Source organism: Periplaneta americana, chromosome 11, assembly GCF_040183065.1.
Source record: "Periplaneta americana isolate PAMFEO1 chromosome 11, P.americana_PAMFEO1_priV1, whole genome shotgun sequence".
NCBI lineage: Eukaryota > Metazoa > Arthropoda > Insecta > Blattodea > Blattidae > Periplaneta > Periplaneta americana.
Genome location: NC_091127.1, coordinates 110160400 through 110183212, shown reverse-complemented (window position 1 = coordinate 110183212; position 22813 = coordinate 110160400). Strand labels below are relative to the sequence as shown.

Below are 22813 nucleotides of genomic sequence, written 5' to 3'. Positions count from 1 at the left end.
CCCAGAGAGGTAAAAAAAAAATTGTTGGACGAACACCGATTCATATCTTATCAACGCCATCTATCCACTTTATCTCCAGAAGATTCCTCCCTTTGGAAAGAGACAAAGAGGTTATTGAAAGAGCCATGTATAATCCCTACTTTACAACAAGACGGTTGTCAATATGCACGTTACAATGAAAAGTGTGAAATTTTCGCAGATCTTTCAAGCTTCTTTCAAACCAAACCCAATCAAGAATAAAGAATTCAACGAAGAAATATAACATTTTCCGAATAATTATCCTTCAGCACCATTGCCCGTAAACTTCACCTCGCCAAATGAGATCCACTCAATAATTCAGAAACTTCCAACAAAGAAATCTCCTGGATACGATCTCATCCCAAACTTTGTATTGAAGTATCTTACTCGTAAAGCTCTAGCAAACTTAGCTTCATTATTCGATGCTATACTTCGTCTGGAATATTTTCCTGATACTTGGAAACATGCAGTAATAATTGTAATTCATAAACCTGGAAAACCTGCTTCAAATCCAACAAGTTACCGTCCCATAAGTCTTTTGTCAACTATATCCAAAGTCTTTGAAAAGGTTTTGCTGAAACGCTTGGATACGTTTCTACTTCAAGCATCCATCCTACTTCCATATCAGTTTGGCTTTCGTCGAAATCATGCTACCAATCATCAAGTGCTTCGTATCATTGAACAAATTACACAGGGCTTTGAAAAGAAAGAACAGACTGCAGTCGCATTTCTTGACTTCACTCAAGCGTTTGATCGAGTTTGGCATAAAGGTCTTCGGTACAAATTACACAAGTCCGGCGTTCCAACATAGTGACTGGTTTCTTGTCAAATCGCACATTCTCAGTCAGAGTGGGTTGTACTCACTCCTCTGTTAGACCCATTAGTGCTGGCGTTCCACAAGGCTCTATCTTAGGTCCGATATTATTTAATGTATATACTTCGGACATTCCTGCAACACCAACTGCACAAATTGCTATGTATGCAGACGATACAGCTATTTATGCAACCCATCACAACATTAACATAGCCTCAAATCACCTTCAGGAACCTTAAACATCATATGCCCTTGGCTTGAAAATTGGCGCATCGCATTCAACTACAATAAATGCGAAGCAATGATATTTACTTTGTGTCGTCCTGCTAATCCTCCATGCATAAATCTTTCAACTAATGTGATACCGTGGAAACCAAAGGATGAAGCTGTAAAATATCTTGGAGTGCACTTAGATCGCCGTCTATCATGGGAACATCACATCAACAACAAACTTAAATTGGCCTACTCAAGACTCACTAAATTATATCCGCTCCTCAACAAGGAATCATCTTTAAAGCTACAAAATTGCATGCTACTTTACACATCTCTATTACGACCTCTACTGCTTTATGCCTGTCCTGTCTGGGGAGGAGCTGCAATAAGTGAAATGAAACACATCCAGTCATTTAAAAATAAAGTCCTACGAATTTCACTCAATTCTCCTTGGTTTGTCTGTAACAGCCAACTACACAGAGAAACTGGTATTGACACAGTCAAACAGTTTATTCATTCACAAGCTAAGAAGTTCTATAACAACCTAGAAAATGTTCCAGGCACCATCCACTACTCTCTCGGAAGGAAGTCCACATTTCCCATCAGAATCAAGAGCCGACTTCCAATGGACCTCATATTATAATCAAAATTTATCATCACACCAACCTATGTAAATAATTATTTATTAACAATTATTTTTGTTCATTGAGGAGCCCAATCTAGGCTGCCCTCAATTCAGTGTCATGTGTTGTATTTATATTTTATTTAGAAATGATCTGTATAGCGCTAAATGCGGTGATCGATCAATAAATTATAAAAAAAAAAACATTCTCTGAAACAGTTATGTATTATTATGTATTATTTGTTTCATGGCCTACTTCATATGAATACACACATTCAGGGGCGGACGTAGGACTTTTTTTCGGGGAGGGATTTGTGGAGATAGTAAAAATGGAGTAATGAGAAATAAGTTTATATACTCACAATTTGTTTCCGAGTCACAAACATTTACAAGTTGGCCTGAGTAGCGTAGTCGGTACAGCCTTCTGTGCTCGAAGTTGCAGGTTCTACCCCAACCCATCTCGATGGCATTTAAGTGTGTTTAAATGCGACAGGCCTCATATCAGTCGATTTACTGGCATGTAAAAGAAGTCCTGAGGGAAAAAAATTCCAGCACACCGGCGACGCTGATATAATGTCGGCAATTGCGAGCGTTGTTAAATAAACCATAATTTTTTTTTAATTTTAACATTTAAAATGACTGCAATACAAAAACAATGACAGAATGACATTTACAGAAGAAGGCGGCGAGGCTTCTTAGACATTTCATCCAGTACTTCATGAGCTTTTACTTCTACATTTTTATGTATATACATCAAGGCCAGTCCATTTAATCTGTGCTCCTCAAGTAAGTCTTCAAATATCGCAAAGTTGAGAACGACCGTTCTGTTGTTGCTGTAGTTACAGGCAACGTGCAGAAAAGTTTCAGCGCCTTGCGAGTGCAGGGAAAAATAATTTCATTGCACCTATTCAAAGATGATATAAAATCAGTAGGTATTAGGTGAAGATTTTTCTGATCAAGGAAATTCCTTCTCCACATCTTCAATTCATTGAAGAAAGACTGGTGATGCATCAATATCATTGGGCCACTGATTTACTATAGCCTCAACAGCAGTTTCTAAATCTTCATCTGATGCTCGCACTATGTTTTTAGGCAGCAAATTCTGTATGGACTTTAGGATTCCCTTATGATTTAAAAACCTATCCTTGAGCTGACTAATGAAATAGTCTCAGAAGAGAAGGAAAATTAAAAGCCTAAAATACTCTTCATGACTCTCTGTCTTGAAGTAAGAACGCTGTGTTTGTCTTCCTGCAGTTCTTGGAATTTAACATTTTAGCAAAGAGAATTTACGTGGAAAACTCTCTAATTCCTATGTACAGTTTCCCTGAAAAGGAATGAGACGATTGAATATTCCTAAGTTTCAGATGTAAAACACTGCGCATGATCAGAGACCAGAGCACTGATACACAAGATAACGAATATTGAGTTACTTAGATTCAAGCTATTTGGTTTGTTACTAGCATCGTTCCGTAATTCACTTCAAAACTGCAAAAAATATGATAATATTACGTAAATAAGAGATAAATATATACGTAAATCGTGTATTTAAATCGACAATGGACCTTCATGACTAGATCGACACTCCGCACAGAAAGTAAAGCTTTCGTGTCGTTGCAATAGCTCAGACGCTAAGATCTCTGCGTGTTGTGTAGAAGAGAGTGAGTTCGATTCTTAGTCTATATCAACGATTTTTTTTTCTAAATAACCTTGAAATAGAGTTTTACATAGTCCTCAGATTAAGTGTTAGTGATCACAGAAATTACAAAATTACAAGTTATAATATTATAAACGTTAATCTAATGAATGCATTTATATACACACATACAATGTAAATGCATTATATATATATATATATTAAAAACTAACCATTAAAATGAAATTAAAAACATATTCCTAAGCCACACGGACAAACGATTACAAAGGTTTAGAGTCCTTAGGCCATGTCATTTGTTGAGTAATTATTACAATATTTTATTAGTAGCTTTCCCATATGTGTAATAAATGCACTCGCACAAAACAATTTTTGTTAAAAGCGTGGCTTTGGATTATTTCATTCTCACCCCTTCAGTTGATTTTAACTATTTTATCTACGTGTTTAATTTAATGTGCATTCAATTTAATTCATGTTATGATTGAATGTATAAGCACTGTTGCAGTTATTGATTAATTACATATATTAATACTAACTATTAAATGCATGTGTTAAGTAACTAATTGCAGTATCTTTTGCAAAATCTTGAATGTTTAACTTGTCAATAATATTTCTGTACTATGTACTATAAGACGTTAAAAGAATTTGCAATAGATTTGGGATCCTCTACTTTATAATCACTAATTTTAATGAAAAAATATTTTCTTTCTTAGGATATCTACAAGTTTAACTTTAATAATATTCCGAATAGTTTTAATTGCATTATCTGGATTTTGTGCTTTTCTATTCAAGTGTGTTCTATTTCCCTCTTTCATAAATTTTGATAAATTACACTGTACTTCTTGTAGTATTTAAGAATATGAGGATAGTTACATTGCAGCTCATTACATATAGATTCTTCTTTTTAATACATGAGATTTGTAAGCCCTTGCATTATCTACATGATTTTACTTTTCAATTTTTTCGCAACATTGAGTGGAGAACATCCACTGAAGTGATTCTGAAATGAAGTGAAAAATACAATACATTTACTCTTAATATCAGTAGTACCAGTAACATAAACGTTTTTCCAAGATTCATTTTGTAGACATAAATGTAAATAATCACTAGATACAGCATTTACGACCCTTTTTTAGTTTTTAAATTAATATTTTGAAATTGTTCAGTAACATTGGAAGTCCACACCTGTGGAGTAACGGTCAGCGCGTCTGGCTGCGAAACCAGGTGGCCCGGGTTCGAATCCCGGTCGGGACAAGTTACTTGGTTGAGGTTTTTTCCGGGGTTTTCCCTCAACCCAATACGAGCAAATGCTGGGTAACTTTCGGTGCTGGACCCCGGACTCATTTCACCGGCATTATCACCTTCATATCATTCAGACGCTAAATAACCTAGATGTTGATACAGCGTCGTAAAATAACCCAATAAAAAAAATAAAAACATTGGAAACAGGATTTGTTTATCATGTTCATACAAGCCATTGATTATAGGTGCTGCCGAATAGGAATTCAGTCACCTGATTTGAATGTCATCAAAAATTTATGGGCGGAATTGAAAAAGAGAAGCATAGCCACCTATGCCCACCGACGCCCTCGAAATCGAGACGAATTGTGGGATCAAGTTCTTGAAACCTGGGAAGATCTCGCGGGGGTTAGAATTTATTCCACAATCTCGTGACATCCATGCCGGACCGACTTAGAGCTGTAATAGAAGCTGATGGCATGTGGACAAGATTTTAAGTTGACAGGTCTCTTTTTGTTTCTTGTGATTTTTGTTTGAGGAAAAATACTCTTAACTTTCAAGAAAGATTTATTTTTTGACGAGGTTCAGCCCACTTGTAAAACCCAGAAATTGGGCATAAATTATTCATATTTTTCGACAAATTAGATAGTCTAGGAACTCTGAAGAAATTAATTACACCTCAATAAAAAAAAGTTTCACCTGGGATCGAACACGAGATGTTTCGGTTAAGCAGTGGAACCGACACGCTACTATATGAGCTACCGAGACAAGACAGCGACAACAGCAGTCTAGAATGTAGATCCCATAACAGGCATTTGCCATTCGGTACAGAGAAGCAATGATAGCTTGTGACCCTAGCTATGTTGTGAAATCGTGGCCTTAAATGGCTGTCTTCTTCGTGATTCTTATTTTGGTCCTTGTCCTTGTTGTGGTCCTCGTAACAATTCTTGCTGTATTTCTCATGTTATGTATCGTTACGTCGATATCGAGTGAACCGCGCTGTAGAACTTTAACTTCCGACGACCAAGAGTCGTCTCATACCTTTTAAGGGTAACTGTACATTCACGAATTAAAATTAATATTATTTTTGTTTCTTGTTTCGTATTTTTCTCAAAATTTCGGGAGGGGATATATCCCCTTATGCCCCCCCCCCTTGCATCCGCCCCTGCACACATTTATTTTATGTTACAGTAACAAAGCATTTGAAAGAACCATAACATTTACAAGAGAGTATTCATCATTTATGCTGAGTCAAACTTCTATTTACATGTAAAATTGAATGGAGATTTTAAATATGCAAAATTTAATGTAGGGTGCCATTAAAAAAAAAGTGATATTTTTTTGTCACACCTGTACATGAATCAATACTTTTGTGAGACCATAGCCATAAGTTTTAGTTAGATATCTCCAACTGTTTTTGGTATTTTTTCATAACATGAATATATAAAGAGTTATTAGCAATATTCATACTTAAATAACACACTGTAGATTAGCAACACTGTAATAGTTGAAGGTTATATGGAAATGCATTAAATGGTTTCTATATATAGACATAATATCTGATATCAGTATTGGATAAGAGCATCTGAACCATATGCCTGTCAGCAAGTCGTTACTCTCTGAATGTAAACATAATAAATTGAACTGGGTTCTGGCAATCTGTATGCTGATCTCTCACTATACAGGTGGCGCACAGACAGCCGAAGCATTTGCTTGTGATGCAGAATATTTATTTGGTGAAGTGAAAGCGTTTGCCGCTATGGATTGAATAATGGATAGCGCGTGCGCTTCCAAACGAAGCGGACCGTGATTCGATTCCCTGCGTGGGCGGAGATTTATATCCATTCTACTGGAATGAGTGTTTGCTTCTTGTCTTGTACTTGAAGTCTTCGCGGTGGTCTGCGTAGTGCTGACCACACGGCCAGAAAGGCTTACATTGTGACTCAAGTGTTGATATGAAGACACTTTCCTGTAAACTGAATTGGACAGTAGTTAGGTATGAAGGATTTAAATAATGAGACAAGGAAGAAGAAGAAATAAAGAGTAAAATATAAATCAAGGACGTAATGTTTCATTGGATGTTTATGCAGCAATCATCTAACAGTTATTTTCGTTATTTTCCACACTCAAATTTGCCTTAATCCACCAGTGGAGGCTGTATGTTAGAGATGATAGTGGAATTGGCTCAGTGCAGGCATTTCCAACTGCTGGCTCTGTAACGTCACACGTCTCATGCTCTTCAAGAGGGGAAGCATAGGTGAAAGAGCAAAGTAAGGGAAGTGGCAGTGAAAGGGATGGAAATGTTTAAATAGTGAAGACACAACATTACTCTCCCTCACTTGCTCTACTAGCTCTGCTCCAAGAGAGGAAACGCGCTCCGACGTCACAGGTTGGCCAGTTGGAAATACTGGCTCAGTGGCTTCACATCTCACTTGAACTTCTTCGTCCTTCTAACTTTTTGTAACACCGAGAACCGGAGGTGGTCACAGTCTGGTGTTTTCCGTATCAATTTTACTCTTTAATTCATGCACTATGAAATCATTTATTACCTGGTTTTTGGCTAGTAATCGGCTTTCTATTCTTGGAGTGTTCAAGTGAAATTCGTAATGTGAAAAATCGACTTCGTGATTATTTTTATGATATATGAGTTTCTCCTGCAATTACTGCACTATTTCAGCATAATGAAATTATTACCATCTTCTCGTGAAGAGTCAGCTAGTGCTATAAATATCCTCCAGTACATTTGACGAGTTACTTCAGTTAAAAATAGAGTAAGAATAATGGAATACATTAAAATAGAACAGAATGAAATATGTGGAAGGGACGCCCCATCATAATCATTAAAACAGGATTCATTATAAATTGTACATAGCTCATTAGTAGGGTACGGATGTTGATCACCTAAAAATCTACTTAAAATGATCAATAAAGTGCTCTTAAAATAATGGAAAAAGGCATGATATTAAAAGAAAATGACATTTAAATATTATTCACCGTACTCGTACCACAACTTCTTAAAAATAAGCCACCTTGTTTCGATGTCTGTCCTGGAAATGTCGGAGAGAGGAGGCAACTTCCTGCAATTTGACTAAGATAAAGGAAAAGAGAATGCAACAAAATGAAAGTTTTAAGGGAAAACTCTAGATTTAAATAAAGGTTTACAATGTGTTTCAATCAGGAGTGGTCCATGTCAGTGCCTTCATTCTCCGTCTCCTCCTTCCGCTCTTCATTTTTGTTACCAGACCTTCAAGGTGGGCAGTGTAGGCTAAATGACAAAAACAAATTGTGAGCGCAGCGTATATTCTTGCAATCTTTGTGTTAAATACACTGTCTACTGTAGTACATCCCTTCCGAACCATATTGGGGACACAACGTCCTATTGTCCAGGAAACGGTGAAAGATTTCCCCCTTCCAAACATTCTAAAGACACTCTCGTACCAACAAAGGAACAGTAGCGGTCAAAGCCCTCATTTAAATTAAGCTGTTGTCAAGCATTTTATATTATTTCTGTTGTGTGAGGTGAAGCGTTCAGTGAAATGAGGGACGGTTTTTAGAGTTTGTTTCAAACTTCACTGTTATTCACTTATTCAGTAGTAATTACTAGTAGGGCCTACTACTGATCTGTTTGCTTAGAAAAAGATTTAACAGGCCTATATGTAAAGAAGGAAGTGAAATACATTCAAAATGATCTAAAAGTTCTTAAAAACATTAAAAATGACCAAAAAGTGCCGAAAAATGTAACATAAGAAATTAATTTTTTACGTTGATATTAACACAGCTATACATTTGCACAGTAATAAAATTATTTGTAAGTTATACAACATAACATCAAAACAGCACTTCTATGTTGAAGATATATTTTTTTAATTTTAAATATAAACAGTTTCCAAAAGTTTAAGTATATGCTTCATAGGAGCAGACCATGTTTTTTACTAGGTTATTTAACGGTAACGTATCAACTACTGGGTTATTTAGCGTCGATAGAATTGGTGATGGCGAGATGGTATTTGATGAGATGAGGCTGATGATTCGCCATACGGTTGGGGAAAATCTCGGAAATATCCAAGCAGACAATCAGCCTAAGCGGGAATCGAACCCACGCCCGAGCGCAACTCCGGATCAACAGGCAAACGTGCTACCGCTACGCCGGTGCTCAGACTATGTTGAAATGCTAAGTGGTTCACGACGAAGATGACGAATTATTTAAGATTCTTTGACTGAGGCAAGTTAAGAGTTCTATAAAATGTTTACGGCAGGGATAACAGTCAAACTACCGTCACTGCGAAACTGTCTTTGAATTCAAAAGTTCAGCGAAGACAAGCTACGAAAGAATGTGGACCTTACGCCAATCATGTCTTATTTATTAAATACCTAACTTCACGTTACCTTGTTACTAGTGACTTGTGTAGAGTCTTTTTACGTCTGAATTGTTGCCTGAAATATCGTTTCATTACAGTCACGTATTTTAACATCTGGCAATCAGATTTTGTTCATCCCTTTTTTCAGTACATTTGGTCTGCATTATGTTATTTGCAGTATAAAAATCAAAAGCTTTTGCTATTAATTGTGAAAATAATCATTTGTTAACGTATATTTTAGAACATAATTTATTCACACGAAAGCTTTTAAACCTTTTAAAAACCTCCCCGTTCTTCAATAATCTGTCATTTGGCGATTATATTTCTAGATAGGGACACTTGCAACGCGGAATTCATTACTTCCTTCAATAGGTCTAGTATCATATCTATGGCTAAGAAGTGATATATCGAATCTATAGAAATGGTCATTTAGTTTAACCACATTACCATTTAGGTTAACTACATTATTATTATGTTCACAAAATTCGACAGTTAGCTAATATTTTGTCCTCGAGTAGAAGATCTTATAAAGCAGAAACACATACAAAAAGTTTGTCTATTTTAAGAAAAATTAATTTTTAAAACATTCTTTTATTGACCTCCAAATTACAGGTACCTACGAGATATCACTTCTTAGCCATCGATAGGTGAGAATAACTAATGGAACTTAATTACAACGTGATGATAGGTGGATGATAAAATTTGTGTAAAATACTCTCTTCTTGGGCACCAAGGGATTAATGTCGCCTTTATGTCTAATAGCAGGTCGAAAAGCCCCAAAAATTGGATAGTGGTAAATCCAAACCGGACTGTGAAAACCATTCATACGTGCATTTTTCTTCGATATGAAGCTTACAGTTTTCTCGTTATGTTTGAAACCAATCACAACTAATGGCGAACACGGTAGTCACTTCATGAACAAATGACGAAATTATATTGCGTTTTATATCCCTATTGCCAAAATAATATGAACAAGAAATTTATACGATTTTTATTTAGGCCCATTTTAAGAGGTAGACCCAAGTATTCTACAATTATAGGCCTACCCCTTTTCATCCGACTTAGTTTATGGAGATCGCGGCTTTTCAGCCACACAGAACACCACGAGCCATTCGTGCTTAAGCAAGGTTGCCTAATTGAAATGTTAAGACCCGGTTGCTGTTAGTTACGGTAAATTAAATATTACATGCACCATGCACCCATCCACAATATTGTAGTCACGAAAAAGATGAGACTATGAACTAAGTCGCGTGAAAAGCATTATAATTTAATGTATTATAAATAAAACGAGTAGACGAATATTTTCACTACTCACAGGACGGTGACCTACTGTATGCGGAAGAATTCGTAATTTCATAACGAATATTCAATAGGTACCAAATAAAATATTTTGATCAATCGGCCAAGATTTATTACGGAGGTTTTCCACAGAAAATTCCTTAAAGTTTTGTTTCGAAGTCTATATTTATTTAATAAATATATTTAGGCCTATTTGCCATTTATTTGTTTGTTTAATTCTTAACAAAGCTTTTCTTAAAGTTGTAGCATATTCGGCTACAAGCCCAGGGGAACCGAATTTGACTCCCAGAAAGAAATATTTATTTATTTTCCTCTTACAAATTTTGAGCGTGTTCCTTGTCTTACGAGTATATTAGGTGGTGATGAACCTATTTATTATTTATTTACAAAAAAGTTACAAAATCAACAACAGTACCGGTACATAATATCACTTAATTTGCAACTGATATATTTTTGTACAGTACGTAATACAAACGTAACGGATAAAAACATCATGATCTGTAAATGTTATATTAATAGAACAATTTTATTCATTTCTCTATTATAAAAATGTAACCATATTTTTCTGTAAGCGAGATGGTTCTATAAAACCAACGTGTAAAAGATGTACCAGTACGAGATGTAACAACCAACAGACAAATCAAGCTTTCCTCAAACTTCATAAAAGTAAAGACAACATTATTCTTTTAATTACGTCAATCGTTATAATACACCGTTGAAGTGTTATAATACACTCATAATACTTAATTATTTATTTGATTAAAGTACGCTAAATTGAATGAAATAATTTAAAAGTAGGCCTATTATTAAAATAAATTCACAATTTTCCTAAATAATTGTTTTCCTTTGCAGTTCACAACGTTACACTTCGAGGACTACTTGAAGTTCGCGACCATAATGTGAGAACTAGAATCACTGGGGATGAGGAAGGAATATTAATCTAGAAAGCACATGAGTCCACGTCCTAGGAAGGTTCCTGGAGATGATCTTTACATTTATGTGAGCTACAAGTCCAAAGACCACCAGTTTCGAAACGCTTCTTTATATCATACGACAACATCAACATCTCAGCATCAGTATCTGCATCCTTTTCAGGATAATTGTTATTTTAATCACTTTTGTTAGCATATTATTATTAGGCCTTTAAGAGAAGTTTAAGGGGTTAGGTACAGCTTACAGCAGTAAAATGTTTGGAAATATTCAACACTTTTTTCCTCCATTACTGTATCTTGTACAATAATGAAAATTAGTATGTGTAAAACACTGTCCTTTTGTTATATGAAAAAAATATTTTTACGATTAAAAAAAATATTTATATATTTGTTTTCAAAATCCAAAATGTTGGCAGTTCACTTTGCAGTGATGAAGCGTTTCCCTCATAAACTTGTTAACCTTTTCATGTTCTCTGTTTTTATTTTATTGCTGAAACTCATGTTTACAATATCATGCTCTTTCAACTACATTCCTTAATAAATAATATATATTTTTTATTTTGTGTTAGAAGAAAATGCTGGTATTTGACCATTTTTAAATGAATTTATTTTTTATCAGACAATTTATCAAAGATATAGAAGTGATCTTGCATCATATTGTAGATATGACATGCATAAATACACACAAAAAATTTCATCACAGAATGTTGGATAATTTTTTAGTTACCTGGGAAACGCTTCTTCACTGCACAGTGAACTGAATTTTGAAAGAGAAAAATGTAAATAATTTTTTATTGTATATATGTATATATATATATATATATATATATATATATATATATCATATAGCAGAAGGACAGTTTTTACACGTACTAATTTTCATTATTGTACAAGATACAGTAATGAGGGGGAAAAAATGTTGAATATTTCAAAATTTTACTGATGTAAGCTGTACCTAACCTCTTAATTTAAAACTTTCTTTCAAGGAATCGTTTGTTTTAGGTTTATTATTTACTTTGTTTTACAATTTCATTTCTCGACTTCGGAAAGGGAATCCGAGAGAGTTGCACTAGGAAATGAAGCACTCACCGAAAGCTAAGTTACAATACCTGTTTATTGCTGGAACATATTTAAAGCTTTCAGTTAAATTTTCGTTTAAATTTGCTTAAGTGCTCCTTGAGTTGTGGTTAAGTGCGCACTAAACAAGGCAGTTAAACACAACTAATAAATTACTACGATTTTAATGGAGATGAAACTTTAGGCATGTGGGTAATGAAAAAACGACTTTAATACAGTTCTCAAACATCCTTGCGTTATCTGAGTCACCTTCAGTCTCGCGTGGGCAGACCAGCACACAATTCTGACCGACAGGCTAATGAAAACCGTAGCTTGTACTCACTGATCGAGAGGCTAGGAGACTCGTGCGAGAGCCGGCATCAGGACGCTCTGCCGACGTGGAGTGCCAAGACGCTGCCGAGAAACTGAGACCATCTTAACGACCCCCTTGATCAATACCCGCCCGCGTGGTCACCCTCGCGTGAGACGGCTGACCAGCCGGCCGACCGTTGACCGCAACTTGCGAAACTGAGGGCCGACGTGTCGGTATTGCGGGCTACTGCTGTTACCATCATTTGTATGTACTAGGGATAGTAAGGAAGCTTTGCATTTACTTTGATTTGAGGTTGCAGATCGTATTATATTCATCCTCGGCGATGAAATAGTTATTATGGTTGCATCTGAAGCTAAACATCGCGGGTTTAAAGCTGGCCGAGATTTATGGGCTTTTGCAGTAGGTAGAAGAAATCAGACTTCTGTTGTTGGCTTACAATCTCTACTTCCATGTTCGTTACTTCTGCTTTCTTAATTGTTTCTCTCAGATTCTGCGATCGCACGAGACGTCAGTCTGCAGAGATTTCTGCAGTCTCATGTTGTGCGAACGTGATGAACTGTTATTCAGTTAATTTTGCACGAACTGGGACTGTCCTCGCACGCAGGCCGCTCGGATGGACCAATTATACTATCCGGGACGGAATGGTGTGCATGTCCTAAGGCCCCCGCGCTACAGATTCCCCTGCGCACCGCCTTCGAACTTCCTCCAGCCTATACCTATCAGCGTATTCCGAATCTCACCGGACCGGTGGACAACAATGACGTCACGCTGCAGCGAAATAGGAACAAAATTGCTGGAATGTTCGATGGCTGTCATGGCGGCTGTACAAGTTGTTGTCTGTGCTACGCTAGCAAGATTTTGCGAAATTTCCGTACTGTCATCTCGTTCAAAGAAAAGAGAGCATAAACAATTAATTTCTTGAACCGGTAGTAATAACTGGTCCGTTGACATGTTCGCTCATAACCCATTAACATATATATATATATATATATATATATATATATATATATATTTACGTTGCGCTCATTACAAACAACACAGCAGAACCAAAGCAGAACACACCGCCACGACACAATAGTGCACGATGTCATTCGTCTGCTAATTCCCGTCCTATACAAGAACCAATCAGAGTCACTGATGGCGGCTGATGAAGACTGCCAACACCTCTTCAAGCTGATGGAAGCTGTGCGACACCGGTGGAGCATCAGTGACATCATCGTTGAAATTCGGAACACCGTGAAGCCATCAGATTGCTCAGCGCTGAGATTCGGAATACGCTCTATGATCCCTCTACCTTTCCGCGTCTTACTTCACCGCGGTAACCCCTCCTTGCGTATGCCCCTGGATATTTTCATTCCATTATGTCCTACGGAATAATATTTTGGAGAAATTCTGCAGATAGTAAAAATATATTCTTATTACAAAAAAGAGTCATTAGAATAATAGCTGGAGCAAAGGCTAGAGAATCATGTAGATTATTTTAAAAAAAATTAGAGATTCTAACCTTAACGAATCAATACATATACTCTATAATAAATTTCCTCTTATGTAATAAAGAAAAATTTCCAACTAACTCAGCCATACATAGTATAAATACCCGCAGAAAGAATGACTTTCATACCCCTTCATCAAATGTATCATGATATCAAAGAGGAGTACGTTACATGACGATAAAAATATTCAATAGTCTTCCTGAAGACATTAAGAATCATAGCCAAAACCCTGCATTATTTAAGGTAGAACTAAAAAATTACTTAATATCTCACACTTTCTATTCTGTAGATGAATTCTTGACATATTTTCACAGTACTGTGTAAATATTTTAATACTATTAAATGGTAAACATATTACATTGTATAAAATATCATTTTTATTAAAGTATTAATTCTGTGCATTTTTATATGTATTTCATTTATATTTGAACGTAAGAATTGGACATGTTCTTTATTCTATGCTATAAAGCAAATGTAAGAATATTATGGAACGAATAAATCTATTATCTATCTACAACTCACCATTTCCCTGAGTCATAATTACACGCTCGAGCTCAAGCACACACTTCCAGCTTACTCAATAACTTACTCTTTAGACTTCAGTATATTTTATTCATAATCGTTTTCCCTTCCTTATTTTTTTACTGTCAGAGTAACAAAATCTTCAACGACATAAGACATAGTTATCCTATTCCACCTTTAATATTGTAATCTCTGTGCTTGGTGCTGCGGCACGTTCGAATTATAACAATGCTATCTTTTTTATAGAGAGTCTACCGTCTAGTACCGACCTTGTAATAAAATGAAGCCGACACAATATCAAATTTAACTTGTTCTCAAACATATATTGGAATAGTAATATGCGTTACAAGAGCGGTATGTTGATGTTTTCATGTTCGAGGAAAAGATTGAAAAAGCGAAACGTAGTTGAGCTTTTTTAATTTCCGAGAACATGAAAACAAACATACCGCTCGTGTATCGTACATTATTTTGTGCGAAGATCGTTTATTACATACCTGAAAGACGAATTTCTAATTAGTTGCAATGAAATCTCCATCTTGATTTCTGTTCAATGACGGCAACTTTTAAAAACTAAAATATCTATCTTCAACATTGTTGCTATAAAATGTTTTCTGTGTTTACTATATTCCAGCAGGCCATGATATACGTCTGTCTTTTTTCCCCCAGTCTATAAATGCGAACTTAAAACAAACGGTAAGGTTATGTAATGATTTATTTTTCATTTTAATATTTTAACAATATTATTTATATAACATATTGCAGTAATAACATCGGCATCTGGAATCTTGTTGATTTTTTCACGGCTTCCTTAAGGTTACTTGCATTACAAATGCAGTAACTTTTGTGGTGTTGTAGAGTTTACTCAATTTTTGAAAATATTCAAAAACAATAATTAACAGTGCAATTTAGGTGAAATTGCAGTGGTAAGTTTCCAATTTATAATTATTACTATGTTAAACGTCTCTAAAAATAATATGTCAAAAGCCTAAAGCAGTAAAATGAATATGGCGCTTAAGCGGTAAGAAGAGGGAAATTGTTATGTGTGTTACGTTGGGAATACTGAATGTGGTATTTCACACTTACCGCGTATTGGTTCTGTGCGGAAAGCAAGCAAATACGCACGATCTCGCACAAAGGTTATTTTGACAGTTTTGCAGTGCAGATGTGAAATATTGTGCATTGTCGATTTTGAACTCATTTTAAGAGCGATATTCACCCGTTCTAACGACTTCTGACTTCATTGTGAAACGTTGGTTTAACGTTTTGTGCATTTGACGTGACAGTTCATATTTTTTTTATAAAATACGTAATGTAAAATAATATTAATAAATATGCCGTAACATAATAATAATAATAATAATAATAATAATAATAATAATAATAATAATAATAATAATAATACACAAAATCTAAAATACCGATAAAGTAAACTAAACGATTTTAATAACGACCTCCTTGACAAAATTCTGCCTCCGTCACTGGTTCTACCTATAGTGAGGATCACGTAAGTGTAGTTCCTAAAAGTATAATTTGGCCGTCTCTTCAGTGTTGTCAACTAATACCAAATATCACCAAAGAGGGTAAAATCACAATGCTACGTACTGAAATAATAAGAGTAATATAATAATAATAATAATAATAATAATAATAATAATAATAATAATAATATATTATTATTACTATACTAATATAGTATTATTATTATTAAATAAATATAAATAAAATAAATAAATAAACAAATAAATAAAATTATTATTATTATTATTATTATTATTATTATTATTATTATTATTATTATTAATAATGTCTTGCTTATATTTACCACATCTCATCTTTGTTTCGAGGTGTTTCCTAAATGATTAAATAATTAATGAAATAATACGTTTTCCTCCTGAAATTCTCGCATATTATGTTGGTCATTATGACTAGTACGATCTAATATTAAAATGTATTTTTTCTGACTTGAATTTTATTGCTTTGACTAAAGAGTTTATGATTCATGAGACCTAATCTGAAAATGCATTTCCTTATTTGCATTTTCATCAGTTTCCTATACTGCAAACCGAAATTATTGCTGCCAACATAACAGTTAGAAAATAACTACCAGTTGTAGTATTTGTCAGTACCGTACACGAAATTCGGAACGAAGTTGGTAAAAGAAAATTCAATCCGAGAGCTATAAAATCATTATAATTCACTAGCATGTGTAGTAACAATGGGGAAAATGGTCAGGTTTCATCCTTAGGGTATTAAGTAAGCTGATCCTGACTGTATTTGATCTCGGTCGTGGATTCCAACCCCGCTTGGGCAGATTACCTGGTTGGGTTTTTCCATAAGTTTTGTCCAAATGTACGATAAATGTCAGATGATCCATGATAAATTCTAGGTCTCATCTAGCCAAAATATCATCCCGCTATCACTCATTCCAGGAATGCTAGATAACCTCATAGTTGATACGGCGTCGTTAAATAACCGATTACAAAAGTAATTCCTGAGTTAATTGTACATGGAGTGTGCGATTGTGAGTTACTGGGGTAAATAATGATTTACTAAGTGAATGTATGTGCGAGAAAGTGAGCGAATGAATGAAGTTTAATGAGTTGTGGATCTGTTGCGTGAATTTCATGATAAAGTGAGTCAAATGAGTGATTGAGTGAGTGAGTTACCCAGTGAAACGATTACACGGTTACATCGTGACACAATTACTGTATCATAATGAATTTTTTTTTTACTATGAAGATAAATATAATCATATATAGCCTAATCGCTCAGTAATCTAACAAAAGATGCTGGATTTGAACTGAATATACAATAGATTGTCACAAACAGAAAGCACGAAGAAATTAGTGAAATGAGTTGGATCACTGGTTACGTTGCTATAACACGCTGATGAAGTTGAACATTCTTAATATTTGTATCAAATATGAATGAGGTCTCGCCCACCTCATTATATATATATATATATATATATATATATATATATATATATATATATATATATTCGACTAGTATGACTAGTCAGTTTTTTCTCGTACTTAATGGTATAAATTCTTAATATTGTTACATCAAATATTCATTTTCAATTTACAAATAATATATATATAGCTATATATATATTTTAAGTGGTGTTATTCCCGCTATTGTAAGCGAATTTTATCATGGAACATTCGTACAATAATAGCTCGAGCACTGCTCTTTCACGAGAAATCTGGAGTTCAAGACCCGATAGCGGTGGAATAGATAGCGTTTATTTTAAATTTTATTGCTATGGCTATTGTACAGAACCCTGCACAAAGTCTATAAACATATTTTTGTACACGACAGAAATTTTTAACTACCTTTTCCCAACTGCACAGGTCATTCAGAGACGAGTAGTGATAATGAAACAATAAAATGACAGCGGCAAAGAAAAACTAAGCGCTGAAAGATACCCCAGTGGAAAACTTCATAGTATCCAAAATCGGTTTGGGGGCTCGCAGTAGATTCGAGGTTAAGGCGTAACGCTCCAAACTGTGGATTCGATTCTCGATAGGTTCATGGGTCTTCTCCATTGATCTAATTCTTCCGACCGCACTATGATCCTGGGGTTTATTCAGCCTCTGACAAAAATGAGTACCAGAGGTATTCCTTCGGTATAAAGGCGACGGATACATAGGACTAACATTCCTACTTCTATTAATGCAATTGTCTGTACATATGGGAACTGTAACCTCTTACCATCCTGTAATTTTACCTTTACCTATTCAAAATCAGTTTCATTAGAGCCTAGATCGTATATACCCAGATTGCTCGCCTTATAAGCTTTGACAGTAACAACTTTCATCAGGTTTACTATGCTGCCATCTAGTTGTTACATAAGGAGTCACGTCATAACTCCCATTTGAATTGCATCAGCGATTGTACTGCTATCTCGTGTTCGTTTACGGAGGACGGGTGGCGAACCTGGCGATTGTTTCCTTCATTGCGCTACCGATTTTAACATAGGAATGAGCAATCTGTTACATATTATGTAGGATTGCAGCTACAGCCGAGTCAGGACGTCACTGTTATAAGAAAAATTAATATTCGTTCTTTGTATTTGTATATTAATAACGTTAATTTTACGGCCACTTAACATGTAGCGACTTTTTCAGTCGCATTACTCAGTTATGTTAATGGACTTGGTGGTTCTTTTTCTTACTCACTCTGCCGTAACTGTGCAAGTGCGAGAATTAGCGGTGCGGACTCAATCAATACCGGTTAATGTGTGCAGTTTTATGTAGCAGTGTGAGATTTTTCATAGTTGAATACTGTAACTGCTGCAATATCATTGTGTCAGCTTCACCAATCGTGCTTATTTTCAATGTGTAGCCCTATATTTTGGATGTATTCACATTGTAACTGAAAAATGTAAAGAATTACACAGCCATTTTTTTTTTTTTTTTTTTGCTTTAAAAACCCTATCTTGCTATAGCCTAATAACATGAGTCCAAAAGAGTAAAAAGATTGTAGAAAAATAGCAATAAAAAGTATCATGCTGAATTTTATGCTTAAAGTAGACCCGTATATAAGGTAATATTGCACCAAGTTGAAGACAACGATGCATTCACAGTTTAGGTGAAAAATTGTTGTATTGCTGCTCTGTAAAATTTACTTTTTTTTTTACTAATGTTTATTATTTCGTTATATATATTATTACGTTTTTAAATAATAGTATTTCATTTATTGTAAGGTACATTAATCTCTTATCACCATTATTATTACTTCCATCAGTGTTATAAAGATCTTATACAATATTTTTAAGCCCTCAAATTGAGCTATCATTTCGCGCTTAGACGAGTTAAGCTTTAGAGGGTTTAAGATATGGGTTTTAATCACGTGACAAATATAAATGTAGATGTTTATATGAAAGAATGATCATTCTTCACAACTTCCATTATAAAGGCGCAAACTTTTGTCAGGATTTTTCTTCGTTTCGTTAGATTGCCAATTACTACTAAATTGAAGACAAATAATTGAGTTCAAATGAAGGGTTTTTTTGAAAAGACAACCATAGTCCAAAAACATAAATTTTCATGAGTAACAAAAAACTATCTGGCATGGGTGTTGTTGACACTTCAAGTATAAAATTCATTATACCCTTTCTTAAGGTGTTGCAGAAACTTGGGAAAACTGAAGTAGGCTACAATTAACTTAAATTGCTTTATAGAAATACATGTGTAAATGTAAGTAACTGTGACAATTGTTGTTTTAAGAAAACATTCTCTGTTATGGCTGAAGTGTGTCTCTCCTTTAATCTTCTTTTTCTTTATTATATTGTTTCTTCTTCTTTCGTTGCTTACGTTTCTTCAATGGAGTTACTTCTGCACCTAAAGATGACTCCATAACTAATACATCAATTCATGTGCCAAATTATTTTTTTCTAAGATGTCTTTAGTTGCGTACATAAGAAGCAGTACTGCCAATCTACTACAATTTTAAATTGAATGGTTAAATGTTTCAAGATGATGAGTGGGATATTATTGTAAATGCTACCATCGTATTGGCTCGACAATGACTTTTCACAAAAAAAAATTGGACTATGGTTGTTTTATGAAAACCAATGAAAATTTCCACTCCTATATCATAGGCCTAAGGTGTTTTCCCCTCTAACAACTAATTCAACAGATGGCTGCTACAATACGCTCATAATACGCTTAATATCTCAAATTTGCATTTTTTGGACTATGGTTCTTTTTTTTCTTTTGTTTTCAACCCTTCAACTGTATATACCACAGACTCTAAGAGATCCCCAGAACACAATTTGACTTTGTTCAAAATGTCTTTGTAGGAAAAAACTGAATACGAATTATTTTGTTGGACATTTAAGGAAGAACATGCTTAGGAACTAGTGATTTGCATTATAGTGGTTACTGACAGAGATGTAAAAACGTCGCGATGGTCGAAGTATTGGTTTAGGAATCCTTTTTATATGGAGCTTCAGTTCACTCAGAATGAACTCAGAATTGATTACGCATAGCGATTTGAGAGTTTTATCCGCGTGACTCCCAGTAATAAATATCATTTATTTAATAGGCTTATGTTAAGTCCTAAAACAGGTACGTAAAGAGAATGAGTTTTTCACACGTACTACTATTAGAAAGCAATTGGATGCTATATTAAAATATTTAGCTACAGACAAATAGCCTTTAATAACTGCATAATAATTACTTTGATAACATAGCAAGGATTAACGAGATGAACTCTTACTCCGAGGCTCGGCGTGCGTTCGAATTAGAGTCGTGCACAACCGGTTACGAAAAATATAAATTATAGCCTATATGCTATTGAACGCCCGGCGCTGTAGCCAGTATGCGAAGCTCTTTCGTCTCGCAGAGTGTCTCAGGTTCGGTTTAACGAATATTCGAGTTGTGGACGGTAAAGGCAGACCACATTGAGTCATACAGGAGTTCCAAGAGACCTTGCAAGGGCGAAATTATCATCGTGTAGGCCTACTACTTAATTTATAATGTGTACACGAAATGTTTTCAAACTTACAGCAGGCAATACAGCAAAAAGTAAGAATAATATTTACTTTGTAACGGATTGCCCCGAAATAGAATAGGTTTTGCAAGTTCTGTGTTCTTGTGAAAGTGAGTAACACTACAGAGTTAAGAAACTCCTGGGCAAGGTCAAAGAACATGAACCGGCATCATTAAACAAAGCTTATAAATAGAACTCACCAGTTTATTTTAAATCTGTCTTCCAATTGCAAATGAATTGCACTCACTCACTGATATCAGCTCTGTATTCACTTAATATGGAGTGCTGAGGTGTGTTACGAGGACAGTGCTTCAACTTCACGTTCACGAAAGCTTTCTGCAGCCTCGGCTTCCAGCACTTTCAGCATTTGCTGCTATCACTCAAATAGGATGAAATCGGTGATCTGATCAGTTGGTGCTATTCGCCTTACAAGCATTAGACCCTATATTATAGCCTATACGTTAAATGAAGGCTAGCGGCTAGCTCAAGGATTAACGAGATGAACTCGTGCTCCGAGGCTCGGCGTGGGTTTGAATTAGAGTCGTGCACAACCGGTTACGAAAAATAGAAATTATAGCCTATATGCTATTGAACGCCTGGCGCTGTAGTCAGTATGCAAAGCTCTTCCGTCTTGCGGAGGTCTCAGGTTCGGTTTAACCCCAGATCACATATATAACAGATTGCTCAGCCTTATAGACTCTGACGGTAACAACTTTTGTCAGGTTTACTATGCTGCCATCTAGTTGTTACATAAGGAGTCACGTCATGAACTCACATTTGAATTGTGTTAGCGACTGTACTGCCATCTCGTGTTTGTTTACGGCGGACGGGTGGCAATCCTGGCGGTTGTTCTCTTCAAAGTGCTACCAATTTTAACAAAGCGATGAGTAATCGTTATATATGTGATCAGAGGTTTAACGAATATTCGAGTTGTTTCTCACTCTTTGTGGGTGGACGGCAAAGGCACACCACATTGATTCATGCAGGAAATCCAAGAGGCCTTGCAAGAGCGAAATTATCTTCGTGTAAGCCTACTATTTAATTGATAATTCTTCTTCTCTCATTACAACCAATCAATCATCCATCCATCCATCCATCCATCCATCCATCGACTCATCGATTCATTCATCCAGGGATTCATTTATTGGTTCATTGATTGATTGATTGAATAATTGATCGATTGATTAATTAATTCAGGCATTACAGTTGGTATCGTCAAGAGCAAAACATATCTTCTTAAAATGATTTATTAATGAAATAATGCATCTGCTTAGAGTATTTAAAAGCCGTTAGTAACTACTGTTTTAGAGATATACATTTTGAGTTTAAAGTGTAAACGTTACAATAGAATGTATGTACTTATTTCCTCTTCTATATATTGCAAGTAATTACATTTTATTCTATTCTTACATTTCTTTACACACCAGATTTCGTATTACGCATTACACTTATATTCTTTATTGTTACCGGTGTCTATTTGTTCATTTATTCGTATATATGTTATGAAGATAGGATAAGTGTAATAAAGTATGCAGTCAATTGTAGGCCTATATTAAGCAAATACATATTTAAATTACACATGGTAAATTTCCTTCAATTGTTACTCCGTTTGTACACTCACAAAATGTTAGCGTTCTGTCTAGCCTCAGGGGGAACCGGTTGAAATTCGAATATACGATCGGATGCTGTGCCTTGACTGATGCTCTCTGACCGGTCGAATGAAAACCGATTGTAAGCCCTATTCTGCAGCTACTTATTTCG

General features: G+C 35.2%; 1 protein-coding gene across 6 annotated transcripts in view; it reads right to left on the bottom strand.

Annotated features, from left to right (window-relative positions):
• The window catches only part of LOC138709235 (serine-rich adhesin for platelets-like), a 305457-nt gene that overhangs the window by 94076 nt on the left and 188568 nt on the right, over positions 1-22813 (bottom strand). Inside the window, exon 1 of one of the 6 annotated variants that reach the window (XM_069839863.1) lies at positions 12546-12658. The exons of the other annotated variants lie outside the window; for them this stretch is intronic. The gene's annotated coding sequence lies outside the window, so the exon portion shown is untranslated. Of the gene's footprint in view, positions 1-12545; positions 12659-22813 lie in introns of those variants that run through there. 6 annotated transcript variants of the gene reach the window in all.